Raw genomic sequence first — 21,334 nt, 5'->3', positions numbered from 1 at the left:
GGTAGACCTCAGGCCATGCCCCCCACCCCAGCACCAGGCCAGGGGACCTCAGGCCATGACCCCTGCCCCGGCACCGGGCCAGGGGACCTAAGGCCATGCTCCCCTCCTGGCGGTGCTTGACAGGGTACCTCAGGCCATGCCCCCTGCCTGGCAGGGCTTAACGGGGGACCTCAAGTTGTGCCCCTCACTCCAGTGCTGGGCTGCGGGACCTCAGGCTGCTCCCCTTACCCCAGGCCAGGGGACCTCATGCTGTGCCCCCGTTGCCCAGCGGGGCTTGATGGAGGACCTGAGGCTGCACCCCCACCTGGCAGGGCTTGACGGCGAACCTCAACGTGCGCCCCCCTGCCCCAGTGCTGGGCTGGGGTACCTCAGGCTACTCCCCATGCCCTGGGCTGGGGGACCTCAGGCTGTGCCCCCCCCCCCCGGCCAGTGGGGCTTGATGGGGGACCTGAGGCTGCACCCGCACCAAACAGGGCTTGACAAGGGACCTTAAGGCGCACCCCATGACCAGCAGGCCTTTACAGGGGATCTCAGGCCACATCCCCCACCCAGCAGGGCTTGATGGGGGACCTCAAGGCGCTCTCCCCGGCCCAGACTGAGGGACCTCAGGCCATGCCCCCTGCTCTGATGCCAGGCCAGGGGACCTGAGGCTGCACCCCCTGTCTGGTGGGGCTTGACAAGGGTGGGACCAGGCCGGGTCTAGATATAGCCTAATGGGAGGGGGGGACCAGCCGGGTCTGGGTCTTACACAATTTTGAGGTGCACGTGGGTGGGCGGGGACTTGACTCTGGGTTCCGTTGTGCACCCCAGACTCTGACAGGAGGAAAATTTTCATATACATTTTACTAATTTTCTTTCATCTCTGACACTTCTATTATAGAGAAAGGGCAAATAACAATATTAAAATATTTTCTCTAATTAATCCCCTTTTAGTGTGCAGGAATTTCGTGCACTGGGCCACTAGTAGGTAGTTAGAATTATCAAACAGTAGTTGTAAACTTCTTTTATTTTAATTGTGGGAATAGTAGATGCATTGCATTGTGAATAAGTGTAATTAATTGTCTTGTGAGAGAGCAACATATGAGGAATTTTATTGGAGTTCCCAAACTCCAGGGTGAAAGAGACATGTAGAGAATATGTAGGGAATTAGCCTTGGCCGGTGTGTCTCAGTGGTTAGTAATCGATGTTTTTCTCTCACAGAGATGTTTATCTATCTATCTCCTCCCCCACCCTCCCTTCCTCTCCTTCTCTAAAAAAAAAAAAAGAATATGTAGAGAATTCAATAATGGCATCTTTTTGGACATTTAATTTTAAGTCTAGATTTCTACCTTATTTCTAATATTTTTCTCATCACTTTTAAATGATGTCTCAATTTGCAGTTAAATATTAAATTTTAAAGTCATTTAAAATTTACAGATTTTGGTTCTGGTTAGAATATTTATTTTATCTAAACAGATAAAATAAAATATATTTAGTATGATTTGAAATCACATAGAATGTGTTTCTCTGGCATGCTAAGTCTACAATGACAATGATTTCTATGGTAGATTTTCTAGACCATGATCTTACTTCAGTTGTAGGTCCCCAAATGGCAAACAAAATTGTATATACATCACTGTTGGGGTCCAACCCCAGCAGGTCCAGGGGTTCCCATAGGTGTGGATGGAGTCGGCGAAGAATGAAGGACATGGAGGCTGCATTCAGTTGATCATCATAGCGAGGTTCTCTAGCCAGGTTCTGTGTCTAGGTCAGCCGTGGGCAAACTTCGGCCCGCGGGCAGGATCCGGCCCGTTTGGCTCTTCTATCCGGCTTTCGGAGCTGAAAGAGCGGAGGGTTCTCTTGCTCTCCCCTCTGCTCCTTCACCAGCAGCAGTATTAACATGTATTAGTTCACACAAACACTCCATCCATGCTTTTGTTCCGGCCCTCCGGTCCAGTTTAAGGACCCATTGTGGCCCTCGAGTCAAAAAGTTTGCCCACCCCCGGTCTAGGTTCTCCAGCCAAGTTCTGTCTTTTATTGTCATGTTACATCTGTATTTATACCAGTTGATTTTAATCCTGTCAATTTCTATTCCAAATGTTAGGGCGTTTCTTATCTCCATTCCAGGGAGTAAAGATTATGTAGCTTAAGCGTGATTGTTTGTAGTTAAAGTGATTAATTACGCGCCTGGCACTTAGTTAAGAGGTTTTATTCCCTCCCTAACTTCAGGGGAAAATTCCTACCTTGGGAAACAACCTTTCTCGGAGAGGTGACCTTGGTTAAAACACATAGCACCAAGAAGGGGAGCAAACATATTAAGAACAGTATGCCATATACGCCAGGTCCCTTGAAACATACGCTGTGCAGATGTTTCTTCCCTGCAGCGACTGTGTCAAGCAGCAAGGATGGACCAGCTTCCGGCACATCACAACCTATATGCAAGCTTTGTGAGACAAGGACTTTTGTCTATTTTTTTCAATTCTCATCTGCACTGCTCAAAATTGTGTATAGCATTATTAGATCTTTAATCCACTTACTTTGTTGAGTGCATCAGAACCAATTTTATATTTCTATAGATTACTGTTTTTAAGGAAGCAAAAAAAAGTCAAGGTTGAGTCACAGGGAATTTTCAAGAGCAAAATGTATGCAGCTTCAATTTCATACAAAAAAAGTGTTCAGAGAAGGAAAACTGTAGACTTTGGAAACTGCAGCATAAAAGAAGAAAGATTCTCAGGAGCATTCATCTCAGTGAAAAATAAAGATCACAGACCTGGTGCAGAATCTGGTAAGGATGGGTTTGCTGAGAGTTGAACATAAGTTTCTTTAGAAAAGCTACTTGGTTCCTTGGTTCCTTTTTGTTTCCCCGGTGCTGGGACAGTGCACAGTGTGGTCCATGTACAATAATGATGAGTGACTCCAAGGAAATTAAGAATAGATGCTCAAGAGGTTGCATATATATTGCAAATCATTGGCCCTTCACTTCTAAATCTTATCCAAAGAGAAGAAAACACTGTCCTGAAAACAAAGGATTGGGATAATTGTTTGAAACTCACTAGCAAAATAGCAAAAGAACAAACAGGCCAGTAAGGAAAGGGAGGGGGAAAAGTTGATTTGTCAATGAGCATATCCTATATACTAAAAGAAACATGTAAATTGACCATCCCTCTGCTATGCTCACCAGCCAATCAGGAGTGAGTATGCAAATTAACCCAACAAAGATGGCTGGCTAATTTGAATACACAGGAGCTGGGCAGAGAGCAGAGCAGGAGAGCTGGCAGCTTGGGGGGATGTGGCTCCCTCAGTCGCTCCTCCCAAGCCACCGGGTGGAAAGCAGAGTGGGAGAGCCGGCAGAAAGTGGAGCGGCTTGGAGAACTTGGCTCCCCAAGCCGCCAGACGGAGAGCAGAGAGGGAGAGCTGGTGGCTTGGAGGACTTGGCAGAGTGGGAGGCCATGGGGACGAGACAGAGTAGGAAGGGAAAACCAAGAGCATGGGGAGCACCAGGAATTCTGGGAATCGTAGTTCTGGTGGCAGACGGATCTCCTAGACACTAGAGCAAAGTGAGCCTGGAGCAAGTTACTGTTGCGGTGGGGGATGGAGGGAAAGCAAAGCTGAGAGACATAAGTAAATCAGAGTGTCTAGGAAAAATTAAAGGGAAGATATCCTAAAACTTCCAGGAAATCTACACCAATGGAGCAAAGAAAAAACAATGCCTCTATTATTCTGTGAGCAACAAACCAAACTGAGTTGGGGGTCTCAGAAAATTCACTCATATGATTGCAAAGACAGACAGAAACTCCTGGATTGGAGAGGGCTCCCCTGAGGGCTCCCAGATTGGAGAGGGTGCAGGTCGGGCTGAGGGACCCCCACACCCCCTAGTGCATCAATGTCGTGCACTGGGCCTCTAGTTTTTAAAATAATAAAGGACCCGTCAAGGGTATGGTCAATTGGGAGCATCCAAGGAAGACTAGGATAGATTGCTTGTATTTCTAATCCTATATAATACAGAGGTAATATGAAAATTGACCCTCACTCCATCACGCCGTCACAAGATGGCTGCGCCCACAGGGTAGGTAGGATTCCCGTAGCACATGATGGCTGTGCCCACAGCGGAGGCAGGGTTCCTGTAACAAGCCATAATGAGTGATGAGCAGGGACCTGAGGCAATGTGGTGCCTGGCAGGGTGGGGGACCTGAGGCTGCGCCCCCAGCCCAGTGGGACTTGATGGGGGACCTCAGGCTGTGCTGCGCACCCTGGCGCTGGACTGGGAGACCTCAGGCCATACCACCCACCCGGGCACTGGGCCAAGGGACCTGAGGCCATGCCCCCCGCCCTGGTGCTGGGCCGGGTGACCTGAGGCTGTGCCCCCCCGCCTGGCAGGGCTTAATGGGGGACCTCAGGCTGCACTGCCTGCCCCAAGCTGGAGGACTTGAGGCCACTCCTCCCACCCCGGCACCAGGCTGGGGGACCTCAGGCTGCACCCCCTGCCCCAGTGCTGGGCCTGGGGACCTGAGGGTGTGCTGGGGGACCTGAGGCTGCACTCCCCATCCAGTGGGCCTTGACAGGGGACCTGATGCTACACCCCCAACCTGGCAGGGCTTGACGGGGGACCTGAGGCTGCACTCCCTGCCTGGCACCGGGCTGGGGAACCTGAGGCTACGCCCCCCACTCTGTGGGGCTTGACAGGGGTGAGGCTGGCCAGGTCTGAATCTTGCCCAATGGGGGTGGGGCTGGCCAGTTCTGCATCTTGCAGGATTTTGAGGCGCATGCGGGTGGGCAAGAACTTGACTCTGGGTCCCACAGTGTGCCCCAGACTTTGACAGGAGGAAGATTTTCATATACATTTTACTAATTTTCTTTCATCTCTGACACTTCTATTATGGAGAAAGGGCAAATAGCAATATTAAAATATTTCCTCTAATTAATTCCCTTTTAATGTGCACAAATTTCATGCACTGGACCACTAGTTTACATCATAAATTCCTTGGATTTTTAAAATCGCCTATCGCGATAGTTTCTACTTCATTCAGTATATCTTAGATATCTGTTTTTCCCATTTCTTTTAGATCTGGATATTTCTGTACTAGTGGATCTTCCCCCAGTGTCATGACTGTGACTGCTCTTTTCTGAGGCCAAGGCCAAATTGTACATGCATCTTTTAAAAGACAGTAGTTTTGCAATTGCAGAGTAAATACTTTTTCAACTTCCATAGTAAATTTTCCTTTAAAGCACTATCTACAGTGTGAAATTGAGTAGATGTCTGATGAAGCTCAACCCATTTATTTCTCCCCTCAAAAAATCATTACGTTTGAGTCACATTGAAAGCTGACATTAAATAATGCATTCTATTGCTTTAAATTGCTTTTCTACCTACACATTATCCAGGTACAAAAGCATCTCTCAACCTCTCAATCTTTCACATTTTTTAGCTGTTTTCAACACACACACACACACACACACACACACACACACACACACACACAACTTTATTATTACTAGACAATAGCAACACAAAGCACAGAGCATCTTAACTTATATTTTTGGCTCCTTGGGTTACAATAAATAATTTTTGTGATCAGGGATGTTATTGGCAATTGTGTTATTTAATTTGGTACTAATTTCCCAACAAAAGTTCTTGCTACGTTAAAATTTATTTTGCCTCTTATACAATTATCTTAATTATGCAGAAAATGTTAGCATTATGATTGACTTTTAATTAGCATAGTCCAATAGGAGAATTTAATACAAGCAGAGATAGAAGGGTATTGATTTTCTGTCTTCTGTGTCACCGGGTCAAGTATCATGTGGGTGCTGTTTGTATTAATATAAATTCCTAGCAGTGGCATTGAAGTCTGTCACTATTATTGATTCTTGTTTTAAATAGCCAATGCCCATTGATCTGAGAAGAAAAATTATTGGGATGGATTTAGCACTGCTTGCTATGACTTATAGTCAATACCTGAGCTATTGAACAGACATTCATAATATTGCACGTTATGCATACTCATCAAAGCTTTCAGCTTTCAGAAAGATACAGTGGGTGGGTATATTAGAGTGGGTGTAGATCACCTGTCCTTGCTAGTTATTTCCTAATAGTCTTCAGAGGAGCTGGGGGGAAATTGAGCATAGGTGTATGAATGTCTTGCAAGGTGTATATAGAAGAATCTAGAGTGTCTGAAATATTACCATGGTTGTATCTGTGTGGTAGGCAGCTAGACAGACAGGAGCAGAGCAAGATGATGGGCTAGGTACAGAAGGTCACCAGGGTGGAAAGCCCTGGCGCCTAGCAACAAACAATTGTAGGGTAAGACCTTTCCTCCCCTACCATATCGCTAGTCAGGTGGTTTGGACCTCCTGACCTTTTCTCCCAAGAAATAACATCTAGGCCTCATTTGTATTTCAGCTCCAGGCCCAGAAAAGCAGCAAAACCAGACAAGCAACACCAAGGTTGACCTCAGGACCAGCTGTATTGAATAACGACCCGTGCCCTGGTTGGGACCAATCAATCAGTGGAGACCATGACCCTGAAAGGACACATTTGGAAAGCTGCTGAATATTCTATTAAGATCTTCCCCTGGGACCTCCCCTAAAATCCCCACCCTTAAAACCCCACCCTCCTCCTCTTGCACGCCTATGCCTTTCTTTTACTCCTCCCCCTCCCCATCTCCCCAGGCGTGTCACCTTTGCCTTCCTCACTTCTAAGCTAATTTGTTTCCGCAGCCCATTTCTTCTACCGTTCACTTCTTCCACCTCTGGGATTTTCTAAATAAAAGTTCTCTTATAGTTTGAGTCTCTTATAATTTGGCTTGGAATTCTTTCTTAGCCAGAACTCAAGTACTGAAGTTGCTGAACCCAGGTCCCGTCTGACCTCACTGGTCTCACACCTGCTGGAATTTGTAAGGAAATTCCAAAAACACTAAGAGCATTTGAATATAAGGGACTTTCTGGAGTCCTATGGACAACCATAGAAGTAATGACAATATAAATTAGTATCAAACATATGGCTAAGTTTGAAAATTCAACAGAAAGCTTATGGGGTGATGTAGTCTATTTCCTATTTTTCGATAGATACTAGCTTTTTATCAATTATCCTGAAATTACCTCATGTTCAAAGAAGTTCATGTTTTTTTTTTAACTTTATTTTTATTGTTGATACTATTACACATCTCCCCATTTTCCCTCCCTTTACCTACCTCCCCCCAACCCCCCTCCCCATTCCCTCTGACTTTCACCACATTGTTGTGTCTATGGGATATGTATATATGTTCTTTGGCTAATCTCTTCACCTTCTTTCATCCACTTGCCCCATCCCTCTCCTCTCTGACAGTCTGTTCCATGTATCCATGCCTCTGTTTCTATTCTGTTCATCAGTTTATTTAGTTCATATTTTGAAAACAGGAAACTGCTCACTCAGAGGTGTCCCTGCTCAAGCTAGACCTTTATACTTATGTAATACTAACCTGAACGCAGACATTTTGATTTGGCCTTTGTCTTTTATCTCGCTATTGCATTGCATTTTATGCCCTTGGAACTAATTATTTTATTTTTGCCGTGTCCCAATTTTGTTGTTAACCCTGCCGATTTTACATGGTCTGTCGGCTTCACACATGAACTTGTTTACAACTTCCCATTATTTTCTGCAGGGCAGAGAAGAACACATAGATTCCATCTCAGGAAAAGCACCAAAGGTAATTCCGAGGCAATGAGCGCACTTCATGTACCAGCCTTCATTTCCATAGCTCCTGTGCTTTTCCTTATTTCTTGACAGAAATGTAATTGGGAAGGAAAATTAGCTAACCTTGAGCAAGTCACTTTGTCTTCTAAGATTCATATCACTCATTTGTATAATGATGCTCTTAATTTAAATTTTATGTTGTGCTAATCTATAGACCTTCCATTTTAACTATATTAGTACATCAAACAAAATTTCATTGTGAATTGGGATTTCCAGCCTGCTGTAGGCAGTTTGGTGTCTGTGCAGCACTTAGGTGACTGGCTGGTCAATATTTGAGTTTGTCAATGTTAATGCATCATGTTCTCAAACATTTAAGATGATTAAATTTGGTTGTTCTTGGATGAATTTCACTCTATGCATCCTAAATGGAATAATCTTCCTGGCTTCACCCTTTAAAATATGATCCTTCCTTTTAAAAAAAATCACAAAACTGGGAGGACATTGGTCAACTGCTAGTCTCTGGTGTTAGGTTTCACCCTGGATTCCACCACTTAGTGACTGTGAATGACAGCAACTCCCTCAATTTTTCTAAGGGCATTTCCTCATCTGTTAAATGATGATAATGAAAAAAAGTGAGGTTTAAAAAATTTTAGGTATTACCCGGCCGGCATGGCTCAGTGGTTGAGCGTCGTCGACCTATGAACCAAAGGTCACAGTTTGATTTCGGGTCAGGGCACATGCCCGGGATTGCAGGCTCAACGCCCAATAGGGGGCATGCGGGAGGCAGCGGATCAGAGATTCTCTCTTATTGTTGATATTTCTATCTCTCCCTCTCCATCTCTCTGAAATCAACAAAAATATATTAAAAAGATAAGAAACTTTTACATATTAAGTGTATCACATATTTAATGTGAAATATTTGCCATCACCATTATCAATATTATAATCATTATTATTATTAGTTACCTAGATCCATCAAATTGTGGTTCAACATTAGTAAGTTGGCCATAAATCTTTACAATTTGATAGGTATTTTTGAACTTAAGTAAATTCATGTCCCAAATGGCTCTGTCTGCCTTATTTTCACAGCAAGAAGATAAGTCTACATAAAGCATAAAGCTGGGCATAACTCCATAAGAACATAAGAGCAAAATAAAAAAGACCTAGAAAATGATTGTAAAATTTTGTAAGAGTCCTAATATATGAGTGTATTCATTTTCTAGTGCTGGATTATAGCAAACTTTTCAGCTTAAAACAGCATCCATTTCTCAATACAGTTTCTGTAGGTCAGAAGTGCAGGCATGGGAAAACTGGACTTTTTTTTCTCAGGGTTTCAAGGGCTGAAATCAAAGTTTTGGCCAGGGCTCTCCGGGAATTCTGGGTTCTCTCCCAAGCTCATTTAGGTTATTGGCAGAATTCCATTCCTTGTGGTGCACAACTTAGGTCTCTATTTCCTTGTGGATGTGGGCCGATCCCCAGCAGGATAGGACCTGACATCGCCCCCACTGGGGCCTCCAGTTCACAACAGGCTGTGCTTTCTCCCTGGGCCTGCAGAATGTCTGCAGCTGTCTCATCTCTTTTAAACACTCACCTGATTAGGTTCCCCCCAGAATAATCTCTCTTTTGATTAACTTGAAGTCAAATGATTAGGAGCTTTAATTCCACCAGCAAAATCTCTTTTGCCTTACAACAGCACAATCAAGGGAGTGACATCATATTCTCAGGTTCTATCTCCACTCCATGGGAGTATGCAGGCAATGGGAACCTTGGAGCTATCATAATTAAAAAGTTATAGCCCTAGAGGATTTGGCTCAATGGATAGAGTGTAGGCCCAAGCGCTGAGGGGTTGCAGGTTCATTCTGGTCAAGAGCACATACCTCAGTTGCAGACTCGATTCCGCACGCTGGTCCAGGTGCATGCAGGAGGCAACCAATCAATGTGTCTCTCTCACATCAATGTTTCTCTCTCTCTGTCTCTCCCCCTCCCTTCCACTCTCTCTAAAAAGCAATGGAAAAATATCCTCAGGTGACGATTAACAAAAAAAAGTTAGAAATCAAGCTTATAAATCCTTAACTAAAATATAGGACCCCTTGGGGATGTCCAACTGCCTATCACAATCTGGGACCACTGGCTCCTAACCGCTCACCTGGTTGACTGCCTTATCATCCCTAACCACCTCTGCTTGCCTGCCTGATCCCCCCTAACCGCCTCTGCCTTGCCCCACACCCGGGACCCAGGATTCCCTCCCTCTGGCCAGCCACAGGCACCCAGGACCCAGGCTGGCTTCGCCTGGGCCAGTTGCAGCCGCAGGAGACTGTGGGTGGGCAACTTTACCCAGGCCACAGCTACAGTGCCCAGGACCACAGGTTGGGTGGCTTGTCCCTCTCCTGGGCCACAGCAGCAGGCACTGGTGCCCAGGACTACGGGGTGGGCGGCTTGTCCCTCTCCCGGGCTGCAGCCTGGCTGGTCCCCATTCCTCTCTCCACGGTGTTGAGTGTCTGAGCCGTTACAGCGTGATGGCGTGAGGGCATAATGACAATTTGCATATTACCTCTTTATTATATAGGATATGTATTCTCCTATATAATAAGGTATTATGCAAATTAACCCTCACGCCCTCACAAGATGGCTGCCTACAACCAAGCTGGCAGGGGGGGTTAGTGAGGGACGACCAAACAATTGAACAACAGGCTGCGTGGGGCGACTAGTCCAGCAGGGGGGGACAGTTGGGGGCCACCAGATCAGCAAGGGGGGCAGTTGGGGGCAACCAGGCTGGCAGAGGGGGCAGTTAGGGGCAACCAGGCCAGCAGAGGGGGGTAGTTGGGGGTCCAGGCCAACGGGGGGCAGTTGGGGGTGATTAGACTGGTGGGGGGCAGTGAGGGGTGACTAGGCCAGTGGAGGGGGGAGTTGGGGGTGACGAGGCCAGCAGCAGGGGGCAGTTAGGGGCAATCAGGTCAGCACGCAGAGGCAGTGAGGGGTGATAAGGTCAGCGGGGGGCGGGGGGGGAGGGGGGAGGCAGTTAGGGGTGACCATGCAGTCAGGCAGGTGAGTGATTAGGAGCCAGCAGTCCAGGATTGTGAGAGGAATGTCTGACTGCCTGTTTAGGCCCGATTGATCGGGACTGCCACAGCAGAGGCCCAAGTTCTTGTGACATCCTCCAAGGGGTCCCGGATTGGAGAGGATGCAGGCTGGGCTGAGGGAACCCCCACCCCGTGCATGAATTTCATGCACCGGGTCCCTAGTCCTATATAATAAAGCAGTGATATGCAAATTGACCCTCACGCCCTTACAAGATGGCTGCCTATGACCAGGCCAGCAGGAGTGTTAGTGAGGTATGACCAAATGACTGAACAAGCAGGCTGTGTGGGGCAACCAGGCCGGCAGGAGGGTTAGTGATGGATAACCAGGCCAGCAGGGGCAGCAGTTGGGGGTGACCATGCGGCAGAGAGGCCACGCCCCCCACCTGTGGGGCTTGACGGAGGACCTCAAGCATGTCCCCCTGCTCCGGCCTTGGCCAGGGGACCTCAGGCCACACCCCCTGCCCAGCATGGCTTGACAAGGGATCTCTGGCTGTGCCACCTGCCCCAGCACCAGGCTGGGGGACCTCAGGCTGTGCCCCCTGCCCTGGCACTGGGCCATGTGACCTGAGGCCATGGCCCCTGCCCAGTAGGGCTTGACAGGGGACCTCAGGCCATGCCCCCTGCCCTGGTGCTGGGCTGGGGACCTCAGGCCACACCCCCCATGCCAATGCCAGGTCAGAGGACCTGAGGCTGTGTACCCTGCCATGTGGGGTTTGAAGGGGGACCTCAGGCTGTGCCCTCCCCACCCCCCGCCTGTGCGGCTTGACAGAGGACCTCAAGGTGTGCCCCCTGCTCTGGCCTGGGCCAGGGGACCTCAAGGCATACCCCCCAGCCCGGGCTGGGGGACCTGAGGCCACGCCCCCTGCCCCGGTGCCAGGCTGGGGGACCTGAGGGTGCCCTGGGGGACCTGAGGCTGCAACCCCATCCAGCAGGGCTTGACGGGGTTCCTAAGGCTGCACCCCCCCACCCGGCGGGGCTTGATAAGAGTGGGGCCAGCCAGGTCTGGTACTCGCCCAATGGGGGTGGGGCTGGCTGGGTCTGGGTCTTGTGCAATTTTGAGGTGCCACGGGTGAGCGAGGACTTGACTCTGGGTCCGGCAGCACATCCCAGAGTCTGACAGGAGGAATATTTTCATATACAGTTTCCTAATTTTCTTTCATCTCTGACACTTCTATTATAAGAGAAAGGGCAAATAGCACTATTAAAATATTTCCTCTAATGTGCACAAATTTCATGCACTGGGCCACTAGTGTGTGTGTGTGTGTGTGTGTGTATTTACTGATTTCAGAGAAGAAGGGAGAGGGAGAGAGAGATAGAAACATCAATGATGAGATAGAATCATTGATTGGCTGCCTCCTGCATGCCTCCTACTGGGGATAGAGCTGCAACCTGGGCATGTGCTCTGACAGGGAATCGAACCATGACTGCCTGGTTAATAGGTTGACACTCAATCACTAAGCTATGCCAGCTAGGCTATATTTGTTAACACATTAAGGGTCCAGACTGTTTTGTCTTCCAGGTGGAAAGTACAGTGTCAGTCACTGGTGACTGACTGGGCGCTTAACATGTTAAATATTGATTCAAGAAAGTTCTTAGATCATGGTATTTAAAATATTATAATATTTGTTTTAAAAAAACAAACAAAAAAATAACCAGATGTGCTCTGGCTGATATGGTTGCCAGTTGGATTCCAAGTCAAGGCACATGTCCAGGTTTTGGGTTCGATATCCAGTGGGGAGTGGATGCAGGAGACAACCAATTCAAGTTTCTCTCTCTCTCTCTCTCTCTCTCTCTCTCTCTCTCTCTCTCTCTCTCTCTCCTCTCCTCTCCTCTCCTCTCCTCTCCTCTCCTCTCCTCTCCTCTCCTCTCCTCTCTCTGTAAAATAAATAAAATCATATTTTTAAAAGTAACCATGTATCAAAAAAAGGAAATTTCCAGTGTGTGGAGTAGCTTTTTTGAATAATTTATCTATCCAGATGTCACTGAAGAACAACAGCGATTATAAGACACTGTGAGATATTATACAAAAACTTCACCCAGCTTCTGGCTGGCTTCTAGCTCCCTTGTGGCTATGCTGTTGAAACTTTAGATGTCTTTACCAACATTTCCCCTAATTGCCAGAGAGATTAAGTAGAAGAGAAAAGTGTTTTTTAATCCAAAAATTGGCCTTAAGAATTGATATTTAAACCATTAAGAAATGGTATCTAAAAGCAATAAACCTTTTTGACCTCTTTAGAAAAAATAATCCATGGTTTGCATTGTCATTTACTTAGGCCAATTTTGTTGGTAATATATAAGCAAAATTTAGGTTGTATAGACACACATACACACACCGGTCTACTGCATGATCAAATTATAGAAATCGGTAACTAGATGGATGGATAAAATAACCAAGTCCCAGGTTTTATCCAAGGACAGATGTATTGTTATTGCTATGTTGCTGACCTGTGAACATTCTCAGTTGTCCATCTCTGCCAGGTGCAAGAGGGCTCCCACTTTCATCAAGCAAGTGTAAAGACAGGTCTCTGCTTACCTCATCTTGTGATAATCATCCTGTGTAGACTCCCATCATCTCCCATATGGGTCTCAATGAAATTTGATAATTGTGTTCGTGTGTGTGTGTGTGTGTGTGTGTGTGTGAAAGCCATTTCACAGCATCCTGTAAAGGGAAGCAGTGCATTAACACTCTTGGATGCTGATTACTTGGCACCACTTTTCTCTGGGGTATGGAACAAGTATCCTGGAGTACCAGTGTGCTGATTGTGGTTGACAAATGTACTGCATTGCTAGACAGAATTTCATACAAGACATCAGGCCAGAAATGTTCCTTTCTGTGCTCCAGCAGCTCTATTTTTTCAAGACCATATACATAATGAGAAGTTATTTCAAGCAGCATTTTAAAAGAAAAAAGCACACAAATACATTGTAAAGAACATTTAATTTCCTGCAGAACAATCGCTCAAAAATGGTAATTGTCTACACCACTAAAAGAACCCAGCATTCATTAAACAGGTTTCAAACTTTTGATATGAAACAGATGGACATGATCTAAATAGCATTATAAATAATATAAAATGCCATTGGCATAACATTATTCTGTTGTGACAATATTTCAAAATTTCACAAAATATCAAAAAAATCAAAACAACAAATTATGAACAAGTAAACTTCAAAAACATAAAAAGAATTATTACATATCCACAACAATAGGGATGATAAGGGAGGTCATTTTACATATTTTTCCACACACTGGTCCTTGTTCTCTGGGCTTTACACAACATCAGAGTGACAGTTCAAGAACATTTCTGATCATTGCCAAGAATTGCTTTGGATGCCTTTTTTTTTTCTTTTTTGCTTTTATTTTAAACAGGTAAAAAGAGTGAGTTCCATTTCTTAAATTCTAAAAAATAGTTCTCAATTATATGTACTCTACGGTGTTTACAACAAAATCTCTAGTCTATCAAATACGCAAATGTTTATTTTAACTTAATGTGGTTTTACTAGTTCAGTTAAGAGTTTCTTATAAGAGTGAGCTGCTTAGGAATCAATTCTGAGGCTTGCCCATTTCATAATATTTTTGGTCTCAATATGTGCCATTCAATATGTCCTTTAAGACTGAAGTGCAGTCATCTGTAGGAAATGTATGTGGCCCATACTTCTCAGGTCACATTCATCTTAACTGTTTTGAGCATCACAAAAATGCTTTGAGATTCCGACCTATGGATCATTCCCCTAGATAATCCTATAAAATAAAAGGCTAATATGTAAATAGATCGAATAGCAGAACAACCAGTTTCTATGATGCACACTGACCATGAGGGCAGATGAGCTGCCCCCCCCAGTGGTCAGTGCACTCCCACAGGAGAGTGCTGCTCAGCCAGAAGCCGGGCTCATGGCTGGCGAGTGCAGCAGCAGTGGCGGGAACCTCTCCCGCCTCTGCAGCAGTGCTAAGGATGTCCGACTGCCAGCTTAGCAGGCCTAACCCATCAGTTGGACATCCCCCGAGGGCTCCCGGACTGTGAGAGGGCACAGGCCAGGCTGAGGGACCCTTCCTGAGTGCATGAATTTTGTGCACTGGGCCTCTAGTGTACAATAAATGACAAAAATAATATACCCAATTTCAGTGAATCTCTTTTAACTGAGTTCATGGACTTCAATTAAGGAACACCAGTTTTTCTCCCCTATATGCAGCAAATATAAATGTAAAATAAGCAAATGTGAAAAACAAGTGAGCTGGAGAAACTAAGATGGCGGCATAGATAAACACCAGGAAATTGCCGCCTCCCACAACAATTGAAAAATACCGCAAAGGACAGAGTGGACATCATCCAGAACAACAGGAAGGCTGGCTGAGTGTAAATTCTACAACTAGAAGGAAAGAAAAGCACACTGAGAGCCAGAGGAGCTGCAGAGGTGAAGTGCAGAGGTACGGCGGCTCACGTGCGTGCGTGCAGAAAGGGGGTGGCACCTGAGGACGTGGCTGTTTTTTTGAATCACAAGCTCCCAACTGCTCTGAACTCCAGTTCCGGGAAGTCTCTGGGGACCCAGGACTCATACGGGGAGAAGCTGGACTGTCGGGCAGCGGGCGAACTTGAGGGCGGCTTTCCCTCAGAGGTGCTTGCAGCAATTATCGGGTCACTGAGATGCGCGACTTCTTAGGGCTGGGCGGAGAATGAGCCATAGCTGCTTGCTCCGCCCTTTGATTCCCTGAGACCCCGCCCCACCCAGGTTGCGGCAGAGGCTTTTGCATGTGAATGTACCTAACTGCAGCCGAGCCAGGCAGACCCGGAACTTCCAAGAGAAGGCCCAAGGCCCTGCAGCGGCTTGCATTGCTTCACAGCTGAGCCTCTTCGTGGCTCCTGCTGTGTGGCCTCAGGCAGAGGCTGAATTAGCACCTCCTTAGATCCAGGAGCCACTGTACCCAGTGGTCAGAGGGGGACCATCCAGATTGCAACTCCTCAGATCCATAAGGGACACACTCAGGGAGCAGACTCAGTGAGCACCAAAGCCCCACTGAAGCAAGTCTTGCCCCAGAAGGGTGTCTTCAGCACAGAAGTTCTCCCACTTCAGACATAGCTGATTCTCACAGCCAATTGGCCTGGAGGTCAATTCCTCCCAGTGATCCTACAACAACCAAGGCACCAAGAGTGCACCAAGAGTGTCCACCTCAGGTAACTGGGGAGGCTGAGCCACTGGGCCCTACAGGACACCTGGCGCGCAGGGCCACTCTATCAACACAGGGAAGCAGCCAAAATGCGGAGACAAAGAAACAGGTCACAAATGGCAGAATGGAGGAAAGCAAATGACTGGATATAGAGTTCAAGGCCACGTTTATAAGGTTTTTCAAGAATTTTATGGAAACCACCGATAAATTTAATGAATCCCTCAATAAGTATAGTGAGACCATGGAGGACATGAAAAAGGACCAACTAGAAATTAAGCATACACTGACTGAAATAAAGAATAATTTACAGAGCTCCAACAGCAGACAAGAGGATCCCAAGAATCAAGTCAAAGATTTGAAATAAAAAGAAACAAAAAATACCCAACCGAAAAAGAAAAAAGAAAAGAGATTCCAAAAATATGAAGATAGTGTAAGGAACCTCTGGGACAACTTCAAGCGTACCAACATCAGAATTATAGGGGTACCAGAAGGAGAGAGAGGGCAAGATATTGAAAACCTTTTTGAAGAAATAATGACAGAAAACTTCCCCTACCTGGTGAAAGAAATGGACTTACAAGTCAGGAAGCGCAGAGAACCCCAAACAAAAGGAATCCAAAGAGGACCACACCAAGACACATCATAATCAAAATGCCAAGAGCAAAAGACAAAGAGAGAATCTTAAAAGTAGCAAGAGAAAGACAGTCAGTTACCTACAAGGGAGTACCCATACGACTGTCAGCTGATTTCTCAACAGAAACCATGCAGGCCAGAAGGGAGTGGCAAGAAATATTCAAAGTGATGAATAGCAAGAACCTGCAACCAATATTACTTTATCCAGCAAAGCTATCATTCAGAACTGAAGGTCAGATAAAGAGCTTCAAGGATAAGAAAAAGCTAAAGGAGTTCATCACCACCAAACCAGCATTATATGAAATGCTGAAAGGTATTCTTTAAGAAGAGAAGAAGAAAAAGGAACTCTTACCATTTGCCACAGCATGGATGGAACTGGAGAGCGGATAAATACCACAGGATCTCACTCATTTGTGGAATATAATGAACAACATAAACTGATGAACAAGGACTGATCCAGAGACGGAGAGGCATTGATTGGACTGTCGGGCCTTGGAGGGAAGGTAGGGGAGGGTAGGGGTAAGGGGGAAAGATCAACCAAAGGACTTATATGCAAGCATATAGGCCTAACCAATGGACACGGACAACAGGTAGGTGAGGGCATGAGCCGGGGGGGGGGGGGGGGTAGAGGGTAACGTGGGGACAAGGACACATATGTAATATCTTAATCAATAAAAAATATATTAAAAAAAACAAAACAAGTGAGCTGTTAAGTGTGGAGTGTAATGGTGGCTTCACCTGTCCACACCTCAGCCTGCACTTTGGCAAAATGAGGTGAATGAATGAAATGATCTTGGAATCCTTCCCACCTCTGACATCCTATAATTATATATAACTATAATAGTGATCTATAATAATAAAAGCATAATATGTTAATTAGACTGGACAGCCAAATGACCTTCCCGACGTCTTTCCTGACGGCCTTCCAGATGAAGCCAGGGCTGCAAGGGCCGAGCCCCTTGCACTAATTTCTTGCATCAGGCTTCTAGTGTTGATAATAATTTCTTCAAATAGTGCTCTTCAATCCTTAGGGGTATTGGAAGGTGCTTAAGAGTTATCATAAGGTTGTTTATCAATGGACTGAATTTCAGACTGTTCAGGTCTTAACCAGAACATTTCCTCTTGAATGTGTTTAACATGTTAGGCTTCTGTGTGTGAGTTCATAATATATATGCATGTGTGTGTATATGCTGTCCACTACGGTAGCCACTAGTCACATGAGACTATTGAGCACTTAAAATGTGACCAGTGACACCAAGGAAACAAAAGTTAATTTTATTTAATTCTAATTTAAATAGCCACTTGTGACTAGTTTCTGAGATGTTGGATAAGACAAATGTAGAAGTGTTTGAGCAGATAAACTGGCCTCACTTTCTCATTATAAACAATCTTTTTATTTTTTAACTAGAGGCCTGGTGCATGAAATTCATGCATCAGCAGGGGGTCCCTTCAGCCCAGCCTGCACCCTCTCCAATCCGGTACCCCTTGGGGGATGTCTGACTGCCGGTTTAGGCCAGATCCCGGGGATTGGGCCTAAACTGGCAGTCAGACATCCCTCTCACAATCCTGGACCACTGGCTCGTAATCATTCACCTGCCTGCCTGCCTGGTCACTCCTAACTGCGCTCCCCCGCCCCCCGCTGGCCTGATTGCCCCTAACTGCCCCCCCCTGCTGGCCTGGTCACCCCTTACTGCCCACCAACAGCACCCCCCTGCCGGCCTGGTTGTCCCTAACTTTCCCCTCCCCACTGGCCTGGTTGCCTCTTACTGTGCGCCCCCCCCACTGGGTCACCCCCAATTGCCCCCCTCTGCTGGCCTGGTCACACCTAACTGCCCCCCCACCAGCCTGGTTGTCCCCAACTGCCCCCCCTGCTGGCCTGGTCACCCCTCATGCCCCCCCCGACACCGGTCTGGTTGCCCCACACAGCCTGCTGTTCAGTCGTTTGGTCATCCCTCACTAACACCCCTACAGGCCTGGTCACCCCAACTTCCCCCCTCTGCCAGCCTGGTCACACCTAACTGCCCTCCCCCACCAGCCTGGTTTCCCCCAACTGTACCCCCCCATCAGCCTGGTTGTCCCTAACTGCCCTCCCCACCAGCTTGGTCACCTCTTACTGCCCCCCTCTGCCAGCCTGGTTGCCCCCAACTGCCCCTCCTGCTGGCCTGGTCACCCCAAACTGCCCCTCCTGCCGGCCTGGTAACCCCACACACACACACACCCACTGGCCTGGTTGCCCCATGCAGGCTGCTGTTCAGTCATTTGGTTGTCCCTCACTAACTCCCCTGCCGGCCTGGTCACCCCACGCAGCCTGCTTGTTCAGTTGTTTGGTTGTCCCTCACTAAACCTCCTGCTGGCCTGGTTGTAGGCAGCCATCTTGTGAGAGCGTGAGGGTTAATTTGCATATTACCTCTTTATTATATAGGATTTTAGTCTCCCATTTACTTTATACTTATTTTTATGGAGGTAAACTGACATATACCATTATATTAGTTTCAGGTGTACAACAATGATTTGATATTTGTATATATAGTGAAATAATCATCATAATATAAAATAAATAAGTCCTGGGTATGTAATGTACAGCATGGTGACTGTAGTTAACAAGACTGCATTGCATATTTGAAAGTTGCTAAGAGAGTAGATCTTAAAAGTTCTCATCTTTAGCAATCAGCTGATGACTAGAATAATTATTTTAGAGGCAATACAAGCATCAAGTGCACAATTATACTGGGTGACTGAATTCTGTTTTGTAGTTAAAATCCCGAAATTCTTTTGCTCAGATGATGAAATGGTCACAGACTTTAAATCAGACAAATCTGGTTTGAATCCCAGCTCTGCAGCTTAGTAGCTGAGCACCACATTTCAGCTTCTTCTTTGAGGCAAGGACAATAATTCCAGTCTCATAGGATTGCTGTGAGGATTAAAGAAAATAACATGTATGAAGTTTCTAATGTAATGCCTGGTTCATGAAATTGATTTTCTACAAATGCTATTTCACCTCTCTGTGTAGTTATAGAACATGTAACTGAGGCATGTTTAATTCATCTTTTGAAATATACAAGTAAAATATGACTTGAGCTAGTATTGAGGATGGGAAAAATATTAAGCTAGAGTTTTCCCTCTTCAAATATAACTTTTAATTTGATGGCTAAGTGTCCACCTATATCCCAAGATTGGGAACAATGATAGAGGTTAAAGACTTAGTGTTACAGCTTCATATTATTAGTACAGATTGGAATCTTGCAAATGAATCTACTGCCACTAGCAAAACCATTACTGTCAACTCCAGAATGTACTTGTCTTTGACTTTGAAGACCTGAGTAGGTGCTGCTGTGGATACAATTCCTTCTTTGATTTGGCTTCTTCTCCAGCTTGGAATGGCTCAACTTTAGAAGAGGAAAATTAACTTCTCAGGAAGAGAATTAGGTGACTAGCATGTGAGCACCCTGGCCAGAATCAATGCTAGGAAGATGTTCCTGGGCAACATTCTGAGTAAGGAACACTGAAAGGAGACCATTTTCTGTCACCTAAATACGTTTAGTGATCTAGGCATGTCCTGATACACACAAACTTGAGACTCGGACACAAATTTCCAGGTCATTTGTATGTTCCACTTATTCTAGACACTAAGTTCCAACTCACAGATTTTACCCTAAATGTGCTTGAGAGTTCTTTGGTTCTTTGGAAATTTTAGTCTAGTTGATACATTCCTGCATTCCGCAAAATACCCTGAATTTCCTTGTAGTTGAAAATCAGAAGCCTAAAATATAATTCTGTGTTATAGCTCTAGTTATATAGGGTGTCCCAAAAATGTATACACATACTTTGAATAATTATAAAGGCAGTGTTTATTAAACTACATTTCATTTTCAAAATTGAGTTATCAGCTGTTAAAATGTGTATACATTTTTGGGGGACACCCTGTATACTTCTTTCTAAGGATTGTTATTTCTACACTTTGGGGGGATGACTTCAAAACCTACGTGCTAACTTCTCTCTTGGGACTCTCTTTGAAGCCCTGGAGCATTAAACAGATTTGTTCCAGTAATCTCAACAGATACACAAGACATTTTAGTAGGTCAACAAAAAAAATAATATTTTTTATGCTGGAGGAACCATGCTTTTCAGAGGATTAATAAGAGTTTTCCCTCTTATTTTACCACTGGACTTATTTTACCACTAAAGATATATTAGTAATTAATGGCCTATTTACAGATGCAGACCTTCATTGACATTTGGGAAGGTGTGTATAAGCAGGCAGTTCCAATTGACTTCAAAATGCAAAAGTGCCCCAGAGTGAATTACTGAATAAAGCTCACCTCCTTCACCGAGATGAATTTCATGTGAACATTCTGGGCATCTTCTGCAGAGGCCTGACCTGCAGAAAACCTGCCCCTCTAATTCTGATGCCCTGCAAATCTACATAATGCAAAGCAAGTCTGCTTATTCTAAAAAGAGTGAGTACAATTAGTTTTGCAAATCAGTGTTTCCACTCTTCAGAATGACAAAATATCTTGTTAAACAGCATGCTTAATTTACATATCCAAGAGTCAACAAAAGCTTCATCTACCATGTATTTGATTGTATCCTTTTAGGAGAAAAAAAATGTACTTCATTGGTTGGCTGCCACTCTCCAAAATATAGGATGTAATTAGAAGCATACTGTTGTCATGTTTTCATTGCAAAATACAGTCTGCTTTCAGAGCAAATGTGCCATTATCTTATCTGGAGCCCCTTTATTAATAATTACTGTGATATATATGCCTATGGATGAAACTCATACAAATACCAATGAGCTGAAAATAGATT

Source organism: Myotis myotis, unplaced genomic scaffold, assembly GCF_014108235.1.
Source record: "Myotis myotis isolate mMyoMyo1 unplaced genomic scaffold, mMyoMyo1.p scaffold_m19_p_9, whole genome shotgun sequence".
Taxonomy (NCBI): Eukaryota; Metazoa; Chordata; class Mammalia; order Chiroptera; family Vespertilionidae; genus Myotis; species Myotis myotis.
The sequence above is the reverse complement of the archived record's forward strand: the minus strand, read 5'-3'. Positions refer to the sequence as shown.